This window comes from Sarcophilus harrisii, chromosome 3, assembly GCF_902635505.1.
Source record: "Sarcophilus harrisii chromosome 3, mSarHar1.11, whole genome shotgun sequence".
NCBI classification, from domain to species: domain Eukaryota; kingdom Metazoa; phylum Chordata; class Mammalia; order Dasyuromorphia; family Dasyuridae; genus Sarcophilus; species Sarcophilus harrisii.
This window is the reverse complement of record NC_045428.1, coordinates 377073800-377089943: the sequence shown is the minus strand read 5'-3', so window position 1 is coordinate 377089943 and position 16144 is coordinate 377073800. Positions and strand designations below refer to the sequence as shown.

Here is a 16144-nt window from a genome sequence, read left to right as displayed (position 1 = left end):
TTCACTGACATTCAAGATGTTAATGTTTAAGCTAGCTTTGGTTCATGAATCTTACATTTCAGTTTCCTATGTAATATTGATTTTTACAGCATCAGACTTTCCTTTTTTACACCAAACACATCCACTGCTGAGCTTCCTTTTGACTTTGCTCCAGCAGCTTCTTTTGCTGCAGCTACTTATAGTTATCCTCTGTTCTTCTCCAGAATTGTGTTGGTTACCTTCTGACTTGACAGGCTCATCTTTGAGTGTCTTATTTTTTTTATCACTTTAATACTGTTCATGAAGTTTTCTTGGAAAAGATACTAGAGTGGTATGCCATTTCCTTCTCCAGAGGATCACCTTTTGTAAGAAATCTCTAATATTACCTATTCATTTTGTTAATCCCATATGGCACGATTCATAGTTTCTTTTAGCTACAGAAGCTCCTCTGTCATTATAAGACAATGATCTAGAAGAGAATCCTAGGACCTACTTTTTGAAAAGTTCTTTCTTTTTCATTCAAATGGAGATATTCTTACTGTCTTCTATTCAGTTTAGATTCCCAACAGAGTTCTCTGAGAAGGGACTCTATTGTTTCTTCCAAAGATTAGTCCTGGAAGAAGGGGATGACAACTTGGTTACTTAACAAATTCTATAATGCTAACCCAATCTGTTTTTTAAGTTATCTATTCCTTTTTCAGGATTCATATAAATGTTACCTGAAATTTTCTTGGAGCAGTCATTTTGAAGGTTATTTTGGCATATAATCTTATGTTGCTCTCCATGCCCAGAATTCTCTCCCTTCCCATCTTCACCTTCTGGCTTTAAGTCCCAGCTTTAAAATCTCACCTTCCCAGTCCTCTTTAATTCTAGTGCCTTCCCTTTGTTGATTGTCTCCAATTTGTCTTGTATATAGGTATCTTCCCTATAAGATAGTGAATTTCTTAACAATTATCCTTGGGGACTATCTTTTGCCTTTCTTTGTATCCAACAGTATTTAGCACAGTGCCTGGTACAAAAGAAAAAAAAATAACTGATTGACATCTCTCTTTGCAAGCTTGAAATGACTTGGATACTTATTGATACTAAATAAATAAAATCGTTTCTGGCAGATGGCTTCCTAAATCTGAGTACAGCAATGATATTAACATTTTTCCTTGACATTCTGTAACAATGATGATATAATTATGGTTAGATCTTATAAATTAATATTGGATCCAATTAGTGGTATCATTTTTTTTTTTTTCTGTAGTAGCATTTAGCTGGTTAGTGAAAGTAGGAAAAAGGGTGGGTAGAAAGATCAAAGTTGCAACTGTGATCATGTAGGTCAATATGGATAGACCCCAAAGTCCAGGATTTAAAGGTTTTGAACATTTTCTAGAGGCTGGAAGTTGTGTGACTTAAAAAATGGATTAACTCAATTCAATCTACTAAACATGTCCTAACTGCCTATTATGTGTAATACATTGTATAGGTTCTGAGTATACAAAAATGGGTGTTATTTTTCTATCCTTGGCCTCAGAGAGTTTAAAATCCAGTAGGATTTAAATGATACAACCAGGCTTTTAATAGACAAAAGCTACCATACTGCTTAACTATTATTGCACACGGCATGTAATGGATAAATCTCTAGAATTCATTTTAGAATACATTCTGAGGGTTTTTCATTTGTTTTCCTTTCCTCTCAGCAGAAAGAAATGTTATATTTTCAGAAATTTAAAGCTGCCGCGTTGAACAAAATTCATATTAACTGTTTCTAGACTCCATGTAAGAAAATAATGGTTTAAAAAATTGCTTATACTGAATGTAAGAAGGCTGCAGTATCAGCTGAAAAGCCAGCATGTGACATGTTTTGCTCATCATTGAGAAGCACAGCCACATGCTGTGAGATGTGGAGGTCCCTGCTGTGAAATGATGTACTAAGTATTTGTTGGGTATTTTGTATTGTTGAGCTCTTTGTGTCTTGTGGTTAAAGCAATAAGTACCAGAATATGTGAAATGAGGACAAATATATTAAATATATTTTGTCATTCTTGGTCATATACAGTTAACTGCTTAGAAACAGCAGCAGCTAACAGTGAACATGATTCTGCTCAGCAAAGGGGGAAAAAAATATTTATTCTCAGAAATGTAAGTTCATGATGAATTCATGGGCAGCATAGATTGTTTCTTCTTTCCCCCTTCTTTTTGCTTTCCTAGAGTACTAGTATTGCCAGTGGGAAATTCAGGATCTCTCTGTCCCATTTCCTTTACTCTAAATGTTAGAGAGAAGTAGCTTCAGGTAATATGACTAACCCCACTCAGGGAACTACCAGGGAAACTTAAAGGTACTTGAGAGACTATCATAGAGAAATTGAAATGCTTTGAGGTATTTCTGATTTCATGGGAGAAGCAGGAGACACTCTGCTAGGTGTCTGATGGAATCTCCATTTCTTAAACTCCTGTTGGTGACTGACACCTGCTGGGAGATGATGGGTGGAGTACTTTTCTGTGAATTTGCACAGAGGTCAGTGGGGACCAAAGCAGAAAGGGAAGACAATAAAATAAAGGTTGATGGGCTATGTTAGAACCACAAAGTCTAGAAACCTGTACTGATAAATATCACACATACGTATGTGCATATATATATATGTGTGTGTGTGTGTGTGTGTATGCACTCACCTAATTTCACCTATATAGGCCCTATTATATAGATGCCTATATGTATTTATATTTTATTTACATAGGTGTTTATATATATATATATATATCATCTATATGGATAAAATCAGGTTAGCATGATGTTACAGATGACATTGAAGGGGAAGAGTTCACAAAATGTTAAACTAAGGAGAGAAATATGTGGAGGAGGAGGAGGATAGAATAGATTCATTTCTTTACCATGGTGTTAAGTATGCTGGGCTTCTGTCAGTGCATTAGTGAATTTAAAGTCTGATCAAATGTCAGCTAACTAAAAGCCTCCCTTTTTTTCCCACCCACCTGCTGGGGCAAACTCAAGGCTGATCATTCTGCTTTGCTGCTTCCTAACAAATCTCGGAGAGTATGTATACCTATGGTAGATAGTGATTTTAATTTTTTGAAACCTGAAATGTAAAGTAAGGTATAATTTGTGCTTATGAGAAATGAGAGAACTCATTTCATTTTAAGATTAAACTCTGTCTCTTCCAGTACCCTTCCCAAAATTTAATTCTTTTCTGGAAGGTCCTGATCTTGGGTCAACAAGAATTTTATTGATATTGGAGTAGATGTTCTTTGTCATGTATTGTCTGTTGTCACTCCTAATCCAATATGAATGACCCACCATCTTCCATCATCTGGTAGTATCTTGTCTCTCATCTTGACAAATAGGTATAAATGAGGGTGTCAGAGGTGAAGAGAAAGTAATTATCTGGAAGAATATACTCAGTTTTATTTTAAGAAAAAGATCATACCTAAACATTTAGAAAAAGATTCAAGAAAATGGAAGAAAAAAACCAAAGGACAAAGTCCAAGCCACCATCCTTTAGAGATGAATCTGACTAACTGGGCTCAGTTATCATTTACATTTTTGATGCAGTTTGATGTTTCTCTCTTTGAAACTGTGAAGGCAGAAAGTGGAAAGATATAAATAGGAAGTAAAAAAGATAGATGATATACCAATGAAAATCTGCAAAAAAGATTATAAAGCTCAGTAATGGAACTCCTCAAAAATTGAATCTTGGTTATTCAAACTTAGATTAAATTTTTTGTTCTCACATGTTAAGTAGAACAACCTTTACAAGACTGTTATCTGTAGTTGCTTTTAGGGCACTTAGCTTGCTTCATATACTTTTTTTTTAATACTTGTGTTTTTCTCAGACTAGCCCATGGAAAATTTTAATCCATAAATTCTATAGCTTAACACAGAAGGCAGAATGCTATAGGAGAAGGCTAGCTGAGTTGGAAAAAGTGAGATTGAGTCCTAGCTTTCACACTTATTACCAACCAGAAGTCCTTCAAATTACTAGAAAGTCATTTTCTCTAAACCTGAGTTTCCTTAAATATAAAAGGAGGACACAAATGCATGTATTATCTGTGTCAGAGTTCTGGTGAATTTTGCTAACTAAAAAGGGGGTTATATGTGTGTGAGCTGTTATAAAAGAATTAGCAATAGATTATTCTAATGCTCTATTGAAGACTAAAAGACTTTCCACCAAGGAGAAAATCAGAGTTGAGGAGAGAAAGATCACTATAGTCAGTAAAGTCATGACAATTATAGATAGGGTCAGTACTAACATGTCAAGTTTGAGCTGGCAGATAACTCTGAGCTATGATTTATTAGGTATGGATAGATCTCATGCTCCCAAATCTATCTCTCCTCAGCCCACTACAATTCCTAGAATTCCAGCCAGTATAATCATTTCTTTTTGAGTTAGAATGTCTTTTTTTTTTTCCTCCAGAAAAGACTGTGAAAAGGTAAACAATATTATCTAGCAGGAGTAAAATATAAGACTCTGAAAATTGCTAAAATTTTTATCAATGTACATATACACACTATATATATGTGTGTATGAAATTAGCTAGCTATGTTAGAAATCCAATGACTTCATTAAGAATGTACAGTTAGTAAATATCAGAGCTAGGATTTGAAACTAGGTCTTTTGATTCCAAATGATTTGTGTTTCTAATATACCACACATGCTAGAGAGCTTACTGTTGTACAGGGGATGAAAATAAAACAAAACTGGGGCTGAATTAGTGTCTATGGAAAAGAAATTTACCTTTCATGATTACTTGTCTTTTCCTTCCCATCTATAATATTAGGAGCCCTATCTTGGAAAATCACAGTATTTTCTAAGTAGTGTGTGTGCACATGAGTGTGTGTTTATGTGGGGTGTGTGTGTATGTAAAAGAGAGAAAGAGAAAGAGAGAAAAGAAAAAGAACTAGAAGAAGACAAAGAAAAAGCAAGAAGAGGAGGAAGAGGATTCCACCAAGGTGATTTATTTTTAAGGTAATCTTGACATCCTTCCTTCCTTCTTTCTTTCCCTCCTTCCTTCCTTCTTTTCTCCTTCCCTTCCTTCCTTTATGGATAGTACTCCTAATATTTGAGGTTGCTAATTTCATTTTCCAAATTCCTACTTTATAGACAGTTCATTGTTATTGATACCTTTTTTCAAGGAATAATTAAAGTTATCTATATAAATTACTAACATTTTTATATAGTATGGCTTTTTACCTTTAGCCTTCTAAATCACTTTGTTATGAACTTCATTATGGTATGTATGCTTTTGGGAATGTGTGTAAAGGGGAATAGTAAGAAGAGAAGAAGCGGTAGTGAGAAAAGATGCCAGTTTCTTTTCTATAGGTACTATGCCTTGATCTTTTTTGAGAAGTGTGAGAAGTGTGGAAAAGGGGTATAAATAAGACCTAGGGTTTATTGAATCAATAAGTAATAGGCTTGATTAATTTAGAAATCCTTAAAAACCATTAGAATAACTTAAGTAAAGATAATGTGTTGGGATTGAAAGGAAATTTGCTCATTCCTTTTGTAAAATTGTAAATTGATGGCCCAGTTCTACAGCTGGGGATCTGAGTATTCTGGTAACTTAGAATGGAAGCCATACAATTTGGCCCCTTAGAAGGAATTGTAGGGAAAAAAAAGAACCCTAACTCTGCCTTTTGGCTTTGGCCTCAGTCTCTTCCCCTCAACTTGGACAGAGACTAGCAAGGTCTCTGGGACAGCAACAGTTGATGATAATGTCTGCTTCAAGAACTAAGTACTGAGGTTATTCTGAGTACATAATAAGAAAAGGCAAATACAAGTTCAGAGAAAAGCTGCACCATCCAGAAGAGGAACTACACTAAAAGAACAAGTTTAAGGGAAAAAATAATGAATGAGCTTTGGTTTGGAATCATTAATACATGGTGAGAAGAAAGGTACAAAACATATGGAAGTTTAGAAGAGGATCGTCTATAGATAAATTGAGTAAACTTGATTTATATGTGGCTCAGGGCACACTTGCTTGAGACAATGCAAACAAAGAATTAGCTCTGGAACACCTTTCCTTTTCTTAGTGTTTCTTTATATAAGCTATAGAAATAATGAAGTAAAATTGCATTTGGCACAAGTTCAGTTTGGAATGAGGATAGGTATGGTAACACAGAGAATGGCTTGTCTTAGTGGAAGTATCACCAAGTTGGGATAATCAAGCTTCTTGAGGGAAGGAAAGTTGGATCTCTGGAGAGAGAGATCACAATAATGCGACCCTGGGGATTGCAGCCAGGAACAGCTGTATCACCCCTTCAGAGTTATGACTATAGTATGAGGTCAAATAAGTCTTGGCTAATTCTTTAGTCTAATTTTGGGAACTATTTTCTTTCTTAATTCCAGGATAATTTAGGTTTCTGAATTTGTTTTTTGAACTTTATTATTTAAGCACCTTAAAAAAAAAACTTTGCTAAAATATACATGAATGTTTCTAATCCTAAATTTATATACACAGTTAAGTATAAGGTATGTATATATTAACCTAAAATCATGAAGCAGTGTGGTTTATACAACTGTATAATCTGGTTGTGATGATGTTGATTTTTGAGATTAAAATAGAAACATATTTCATAAAATCCCATTTGTCGAAATAGTGTCAATTGAGAATTAGGTGAAAGGGAATAATGTAAGTATTGGCTTTAGCAGACTTCCTTTAGCTTAGATTATCTCTAAAATAGTGCTTTTCTCTTTAACTAACCAAATATATTTTTCTTTGCTCTTTTCATTACATCATTCCTTTGTCAGGCTAGTGGACAAAGAAAATCTTCAAGAGAAATATTTATCCAACTCTTTTCATGGTCTGTCATAGACTCAAAGCCCGTTTCTATTTCTTTCTTATTTAAATAAATATCAAATGTCAATTCATATTGCAAAAGATTAAGAAAATACTCAGAATAGTGAGTTAAAGTAATTAAAATTTCTACCGTTATTGGAAAGGAAGTAAAATATCTCATGAGCTATTTCTTTAAATCCTAGAAAAAAAGTATTACAATTTAAAAAAAAAGTGTTATTGGTACCTTTTGTTTTTAATACAACTTTTTTTTTCCTTCTGGATATAATCCCTCACAGTTCTTCAAAATTTGAACTCTATTTTATAACAAAGTAAAATAAACAAAAACAACATATGTGGCATTCTCTCTCTCTCTCTCTCTCTCTCTCTCTCTCTATATATATATATATATATATATTTATATTTCTGGTATTTCTATGTAGGTTTTTTTTTCACCATTAGAGTACATGCCCCTTGAAGATAGGGACTTTTTCTGCTTTTCCTTACATATTCAACATATAGTCATATAGCAAGCACTTAATATGTGCATATTGACTGGTCGACTTCATCTGAATCAGAACAAAAGGGGAAAAACTAAATCTTTCTTTTGAAATATGGTTCCTACCATCTTTAAAGATACCAAAAATTATAGTGCAGTTGCTTCTATCCATTTACATGCTAGGGAACTTCCCCTTTCCTTGAGGAACGGAATGACCTTTTACCAAAAACTACAGGTATTAGACCATAAGTTCCTGTGTGATAAATTACCACCATTGTGGTAATTGCTGGTCTTTTCTTGCTGGTCATTGCTGGTCTTGCTGGTCATTTCTTACAGAACAATAATATTCCATAATATTCATATACCACAATTTATTCAGCCATTCTCCAATTAATGGGCATCCACTCAGTTTCCAGTTTCTGGCCACTACAAAGAGGGCTGCCACAAACAAATCTGAGAATCTTTGTGTTCACAGGAGGGATATTGAAGGGTTAAAAGCTCTAGGAGATTATTTGTAAGGTTGGTTTCAAGCTTGGAGAGGTTTGTATTGGCAATATAGCTCTATATGTAAAAGCAGAAATTGAAACAAAGGATGGGGGGGGGGGGTTAAGGGAGGTGCTTTGCAATGGTTGCAACATAGAGATTTTATTTCCTTGGCTTCCCTCTCTCCCATTCATTTGCATGGGAAACCAAAAAGAATATGGAGATGAAAAAACCAGTGGACTTCAAATCAAATAGCCTGCGGCATTTTGTTGAAAGGGAGGCCCTAAAATGTTTCCAAAGAAGAATAATTTGGCACTTAGACTTTCTGAGGGATTACAAGGATTTTCTAACCCTAAGAAAATTAGAGATGCAGGACAGATAATATTATCCTTAGTGAGATGGAAATTGAGGTTAAAAATTAAGCTTAATTCCTTCAGGCACTATGTATAGCCTGCTTTTTCTATATTCCAAAACAAAACACAAGAAAAAAAATCATTACCCTTGTGAGGCAAAGAATTTTCTTTTAGAAATGAAAAACTTATCTATCATAGACAAGACCCTGAGAAATGACAGATCATCCTTAGAGGGGAAAATGGCAGCTAAGAGGTTTTCCTTAGAAATTTTATATCTCTAAATGCTTATAGGAACAAAATAGAAGACCACCAATGAATTGGGTATGCAATTAAAATAACTGGAAGAAGAACAAATTAAAAATCTCCAATTTAATACTAAATTAGAAATTCTGAAAATCAAAGTAGAGATTAATAAAAGTAAAAGTAAGAAAATTATTGAATTAATAAAAAAATTAAGAATTAGTTTTATGAAAAAACAAGCCAACAAAATAAATAAACCTTTGATTAATTTGATTAAAGTAAAATAAAGAAAACCAAATGACCATTATCAAAATTGAAAAGGGTGAATTCACCACCAATTAAAGAGAAAATTAAAGTAATCATTAAAGTAATCATCATAAGTAGTCATTAATCATTAATATTTTCCTCAGATGTATGCCAACAAATCTGACAATCTAAATGAAGTGTATAAATATTTATAAATATATATAGAACAGGAAATAAAATACTTAAACCATCAATGAACTCTAAGAAAAAGTCATGGGGAAAAAATGCTCTAAAACATTATTAGTTAGAGAAATGCAAATTGAAACAACTCTGAGGTAATACTTCATACCTACCAAATTGACTAATATGACAGAAAAAGAAAATGATAAATGTTGGAAGGGATGCAGGAAAACTGGGACAACTAATGCATTGCTAGTGGATTTGTAAACTGATTCAATCAATCTGGAGAGCAATTTGGAACTTTTCCCAAAGGGCAAACCAAACTGCATACTCTTTGACCCAGCAATAATACACTAATAAGTTTGTATCCCAAAGAAATCATAATAATGGGGAAAAGACCCACCTGTACAAAAATATTTATAGCAGCTCTTTTTGTGATGGCAAAGAATTGAAATTGAGGGATGCCCATTAAATAGGGAGTAGCTGAACAAGTTATGGTATATGAATGTAATGGAATATTATTGTGCTATAAAAAAAGATGAACAGGCAGATTTAAGAAAAACTCAGAAAGACTTGAACATAAGTGAAGTGAGCAAAACCAGGAGAACATTATACCCAGTAACTGTAACACTATGCAATGATCAACTATGATAGACTTAGGGTTTCTCAGTACACAGTGATTCAAGACAATAACAAAAGTTTTATAATGGAAAATGCCATCCAGGTCTGGAGAAAGAAATGTGGAGACTGAATGCAGATAGATACTATTTTTACTTTTTAAAATTTGGTTTTTGATTTTTCTTCAGTTTTTCCCTTTTGTTCTGATTCATTTTCACAACATGACTAACATAGAAATAGATTTAACAATATATGTACAGTTTATATCAGATTGTTGCTGTCTTAGGAAAGGAGGGAAGAAAATGTGCAACTCAAAATCCTTTCTTAATAGTGTTTTATTTTTCCAAATATATGCAAAGGCAGTTTTCAACATTTATTTGTGTAAGACTTTGTGTTCCAAATTTTTTCTACTTCCTCCCCATATCTCCCCTACTCCTCATCACTTATTTATTTATTTTCATTATTTCTTATAAAATAATACTATTCCATTACATTCGTATACCAAAACTTATTCAGCCATTCCACAACTGACAGACATCCAATCCATTTCCAATTCTTTGCCACTACCAAAAGAATTGCTACAATCAATTTTGCACATGATCTCTTTGGGATACAGACCCAGTAGTGATACTTCTGGATCAAAGAGTATGCACAAATTTACAGGTCTTTGAACATAAGCACTCAAAATTTTACAAAAATCAATATTGAAAACTATGGCAATTGAAAAAAAATGCTCTTAAATGCAAAAAAAAAAAAAAAATTACAAAAGGAGAGTTTTCCTTTGGTGAATGACAAGATATGTGACTTTCCAAGAGAACTAAAGCTTATACCTCTGGGATCTAAATTAAAATAAGAAGTATCCCAAATCAAGATGACTGGAATCTAGAAGCAGGAAGTAGAGAGAGGCTATACAGGCTGTTCTCATGTCTAGGACAGTGCTACTTTGGCACTGACCATTGAACATGAAACTACCAGATTGTTTAATGGAAACTCCATGAAAATAGCAGGGAACAACCCTTGGAAAAATTATTGTGACCATACTTATACAGCCAGTATATTGTAACATTTGACAGACATCACATGAAGCCAGAGTGCTAGAGGAGAGAGTTCACACGTGTGCTATGAATACTCACTCTTTATATGTGGAAAAATATGGCTTGGGTTCATTTTAATCAACATGTTCTATTCTTTCTTATAATAATATTTCATTAAATACTTTCCTTTTGAAATAATTGTCGCCCTCTAGCCAACTAGTAAAAAGTACATACATTGTTGGGGGCTAATGAAGCATAGAACTATTATTTTTTAGAAAAATCCTTTTTTATAAGGCAGTTAGTATATTGTCTCTGGATAGGTTGCCTGGAATCAGGAATCAGGAAGAGTAGAATTCAAATCTGGCTTCAGACATTTAACTAGCTATGTGACCCTATGCAAGTCACTTTACCCTGTTTGCCTCATTTTTCTCATCCATAAAATGAAGTGGAGAAGAAAAGGCAATTTATTCCAGTATATTAAGAAATCCCCAAATGGGATCATTAAGATTTGGACATAGATGAAATGACTGAACAACAACAATGATGTTCAGAAAGGGGGAGGTGATGGTCTCAGTATAGTCAGTCCTGACAAATTTTGTCTATTGTATTTTGCTAAGTAAATGATACCTCATTATAGAAAGGGTGTTTATAAACTGGAGAGTAATCTAGAGGATGGTAAGAGCATACCAAATGAGCACTGCTTGGAGGAAGTAGAAATATTTTGCCTGTATTAGGGAGCACTTGGAAGTAACAGGAGATCTAAGTAATTGTCCAAAGAAATACTAAACTCCTCTGGTATAGCATCCAGAACCCATTCCCTCCACATCCAACATAAATCTCTACTAATGAAGAATGAATAGATTGGAAATATCTTTTCAGGTCAGTTCTTGAACTTCAGGGATGTACTTCACAAACTTTATAATCCTGGAAGACTGTGCCAAATGTAAACCATCCTAGGGACCCTGTGATGTACAAGGTCAAGATGACCTTGAACAACTTGTATTAGCTTCTCTGAGAACAGGATCTATATGCAATTTGGAGATAGGTGTACCCTCACATGCGTGAAAAGGAAGGGGAAAACACAGAGATATCTATTGAAAGAGATGACAGAAATCTAAAATATTCAAAATTTAAAGTTACACTAAGACTTTTGTTATACCCTGTATACAAAATAGTTAAATACATGTAAATTTGAAGGGAAGACACTAGCAACTTGGGAGATGGGTGGATCAGAAAAGGTTTCATGTAGAAAATGGTGCTTAGTGCTTAAGTTACAACTTGAAAGAAGAGAGACTCTCTAGGTAGAGATTAAGAGGGAGTGAATTCTAGGCCTTTGGGATAGCCAAGTACACATATGGGAGATGATGTGCCCAGTGTGACAAATAGGTAGATAGCCAGTTTGGTTGGATCACAGAGTTCAAGAGGGAAAATAATTCTCACTGGGGCTGGAAAGATAAGTTGGAGCTATTATGAAGGCCTTTCACAGACGGGTTGATTTCACAAGCAATAGGAAGCCACAGGAATTGACTGACTAGGGGAATCAAGTGGTCAGATTTGTGATTAAGATAAATTACTTTGTCAGCAGTGTGTAGGACAGATTAGAATAAGGAAGAGCTTTAAGGCAGGGAGCACAATTAGGAATCTGTTGCAATCTAGGCCTAGAAGTAATTAGGATCTAAATGAAGATGGTAGCTGTAAGAGTAAAGAATAGGGATTAGATGAAAGAAATAAGGTAAAAGTAGAAAGGGCAAGACTTGAAAAGTGATTGGTTATCTGTAGTAAGAGGGAATGAGGAGACAGAGGCAAGATGCAAATTATAAACCTGGAACACCAGAAGGAAAATGAATTCAGTTTTGGACATGTTGAATTTAAAACATCCCTACCATATCCAGTTTTTTCTTTGTTGAAATAAGGCAATTGATCTGGAACTCTTAAGGTCCATTTCAGCTCTAAAATTTTATGTTTCCAAGACAGTTACTTATATTGCCCACCTGACGGGGTTGTACTGAGCAAGATATTTCATACTAAAAGCCACTAAACTCCTTTGGGTTCATCTCACCCTTAAATTATTTTAGCTTGGGAACCCTAGGAGCATAAATAAAGTCCAAACATTTGGCACAAATAACAACTCCCTTTGGGATTTGCAATGTAACATCTAACAATTGCTATGTACAAATAATTGACGTTTTCTAGACTATATGTAGTAGTGGGCTTTACTTTGATGAGAATAGGGCATGTCTTATGGGTCAGATAAGTGGCACAATGTAGAGCACCAGACCCAGAGTCAGGAAGGTTCACTTTCCTGAATTCAAATTTGGGCACTTACTAGCTTCATGGCCATGGCCATGAGCATGTCTTGCAGTCCCATTTGCTTCCAATTCCTCCTCTGAAAAATGAGCTGAAGAAGGAAATGGCAAAGCACTCCAGTAATTTTGTGAAGAAAACTTACAAAGAGCTGGACATGAATAAAATGACTAAACAACAAAAAGTGATGGAGGAATATTATGAAAATGTTAGAGTTTTGACCAAGTCCTCTTTCTAGACACCAATTTGTGTAAAACTGATGCCCTTGTTTTGTCTCTATAAAGCTGAAGTAAAGGAGAATGTTTCACATTTGAATCTTCTAGAAAAACAATTAAATAATATTGCTTATGGGTGTCCAATATTTACTAAAATGCAGGTTCAGTTTAGGGACTTGTTAACTTGGCTTAACAAGGTGGAAGTTGGTGAGTAACTTTGTAAAGTCATATGCTGCCTCTTTAGGATATTGGAAAGGTCACTTTGGATGAGGTATCTTGTGGAGTGGATGAGGTGCTTTGGTAGGACTGGTACCTCTGTGTAAGAGCTGCTCATCCACGTTGGTTGTCTACCTTGTTCACTCAGCTCTCACAGGTGGCTTCAAGAAGCTGTGTCATGCACAATGGTAACAGATAGGTCTCAGACATGTCGGCGATTTAGGGGGATGTCTACCCTAGGCACATGAAGACTTCTTCCAGTGGAGTGGATGGATGAGAACAATTTGTTCCACACTCTTGCAGGAGGCTGAAGCAGGTGTTGTGAGCTGCTTTGATCTTCATTGGACATTACAGATGCTGAGAGCATCCATTGCGTGCCAGGCCATTGTTAGTTGTCTCGCCACTGGATTTCAATGATTTAGGAGAGTGAGTGAAGTCAATGATATTATACAATCCAATTCATGTATAAGTCAAGATATCATTTTTGATGTCATCGGTCCTCTTTGAAAACAAAATATAAACAATAACAGCAACTATACTGTAATCCACAAAAGGGCATGGACAGTGTCCTATCTAAATTTTGTATTTTCCTAGCACCTAGCACTCTTTCCTTCTCATAGTAGACGCTTTATAAATGTTTGTTGAAATGATTTCTTTGGTCAGTTAAAACTGACCAAATGAGCTCCATTTGGGTAGCTAACACACTTGACAGTGATAGGGGACCTTTTCCAAGGACTTAAACATTTATGATAAGATCAACATATCCTAGAGCAATGGTTCTCAAACTCTTTTTTTCAGTATCTTTACGGTATTAACAACTATTGAGAATATGTCCCAAGAGTTTTTGTTTACATGGGTTACATAATATATATTTATCATAAATAGAAAAAAACCTAATTTTGAATTTGTAGACCCTCTGAAAGGATTTCAGAGACCCTTCAGGATTCACTGCACCATACTTTGAGAACCACTGTTAGAGCAAGAAGAGACCTCAGAAGTCATCAAGTTCACCTTCCTTGTTTAACAAATGAGGAATTAAAATACAAAGAATACTGTAGGATTATGGAAGGATTGTGAAAATATGAATATTAAATATTCTAGTAGAAATTTTGTTTTGGGAAAATTTCAATTATTTCTAGACCTTTTAGAATGGTAACATTTAGATTGAAATAGTTTATTTGAATTATTTTGATTTTTCACTGTTCTTTACTCCATTTATTTATTTCTCAGAGTGTCAACAAATATTATTAAACACGTACTCTGTGCCATTGTACTATGGTATATTAAGTACTGTGTACTTTTTGGTACTGTACTAAGCACTGGGGAAACAAAGAAAGCCAAATACCGGTTCCTGATGTCAAGGAGCTCATAGTCAAATAGGAAACAATATGTAAACAAGCTATATATGGGATAATTTGGAGCTAATCTTGAAAGGAAAGTACCAGCATTAAAGAGATGGGAAAAGTTCTGTAGAAGGTGAGATTTTAGTGGAGATATGAAGGAAACCATGGAAACCAGGAAATGGAGATGAAGAAGAAAATTCTAGCCAGTGAAAATGGAGTTGGGAAATGCAGTGTTATATTAGAAAAACAGGAAAGGTTAGTGTTGTTAGATTGCATAGTATGTGGAAGGTAGAAAAATGCAAATCAATTATAAAAATTGGAGGGACAATGTTAAAATGGCTTTTAAAAGATAGAGAATTTTATACTTTTTCCTGGAGTCATTGAAGTTTATTAAATAGGAGCCAAACTGAGGATTTTATATTTTAGCCTAGAGTTGATGGGGAACCACTGGAGTTTATTCAAAGTGGAGAAGGGTGACTTGGTCAGACCTGCATCTTAAGATGATCAATTTGACAGAGGATAGATTTGAACTGTGAGAAAATTGAGTCAGGAAAGTCAATCAGAAAACTATTTTAATAATCCAAGTATGAAGTTATAAGGACCTGGACCAAGGTGATGGCAAAACAGACGAGAGAAGGAGACTATATGTAAGAGATGTTTTGAAGGTAGAATTTTCTGACTTTGGCAACAAATTAGACAATGGGTGTGTGAAAGAGAATGAGAATTAAAGATGACATATTGGTTACAAGCAAAGGTAATTGGAAGAATGATGGTGCCCTGGATTGTAATAGAAAAGTTAGGAAGATGGGAAATATCAGTTTTGGACATAATGAGTTTAGAATGTTTATAGGACATTCAGTTCAAGATGATTGAGTAGGCAAATGGTGATTTCAAGAGGGGAGATTTGGAAAGATCAGTTTTGGATCTGATTTAGATAAATTGATCTGAGAATTATCTACATAGAAATGATAACTGAATCCCTAGAAACTATTGAAATCTCTCTCTCTCTCTCTCTCTCTCATTCCTATTGACTAGCTGATGACTTTTGAATTTTGAAGGGTCCGAAGATCTAGTATTCCCATTGTCATTGATAGCAGTGTCCCTAAAGCAATGACAGCTGATAAATAGAACAAACTAAACACATATAAGAAAGGAAATCTCTGGGACCATAATTTCATGAAGACTAGGAAGAAAAGAAAGCATTCCCAATATCTAAGATTTGTGAGTTATTCCATATATATATATATATATATATACACACACACACACACACATACACACACACACACAAATATGCCTCAGTATCTTTTTAATGTAAATTTGAATGAATTGCTATGAACAGGAGCTATGAACAAATCTCCTTGATTTGGGAGATGGTCTTTTTTTAAAATAACAACTGCTTTTTTCTATACTTGCTTAATATGTACTGCTTTAAAAAGCTCATTAAGTAAGCTGATGATAAATGGAAAAATCACTGATGGGGGCTCATGAGCAACACTGCAGTGACCCTAGGGATTATAACTTCAAATCTTAAAATAAGAAATATTTTTTGACCTCTGCAGGGATAGTAATAACCACTGCCTTTAGAGTATTAGAACTGCCATTGGCAGTATGAGTTGGTAGAGTAAACCCAAAGTAAACCCAGAGGGGGTGCTAC

At 34.6% G+C, this 16144-nt stretch overlaps 1 long non-coding RNA gene across 1 annotated transcript in view; it reads left to right on the top strand.

Annotated features, from left to right (window-relative positions):
* Positions 1-2696: 2696 nt before the first annotated feature.
* Positions 2697-16144, top strand: part of LOC116422433 — a 30531-nt gene continuing 17083 nt past the window's right edge. Inside the window, exon 1 of the long non-coding RNA XR_004233063.1 lies at positions 2697-4949. This is a non-coding gene — a long non-coding RNA (uncharacterized LOC116422433). The remainder of the gene's footprint in view (positions 4950-16144) is intronic.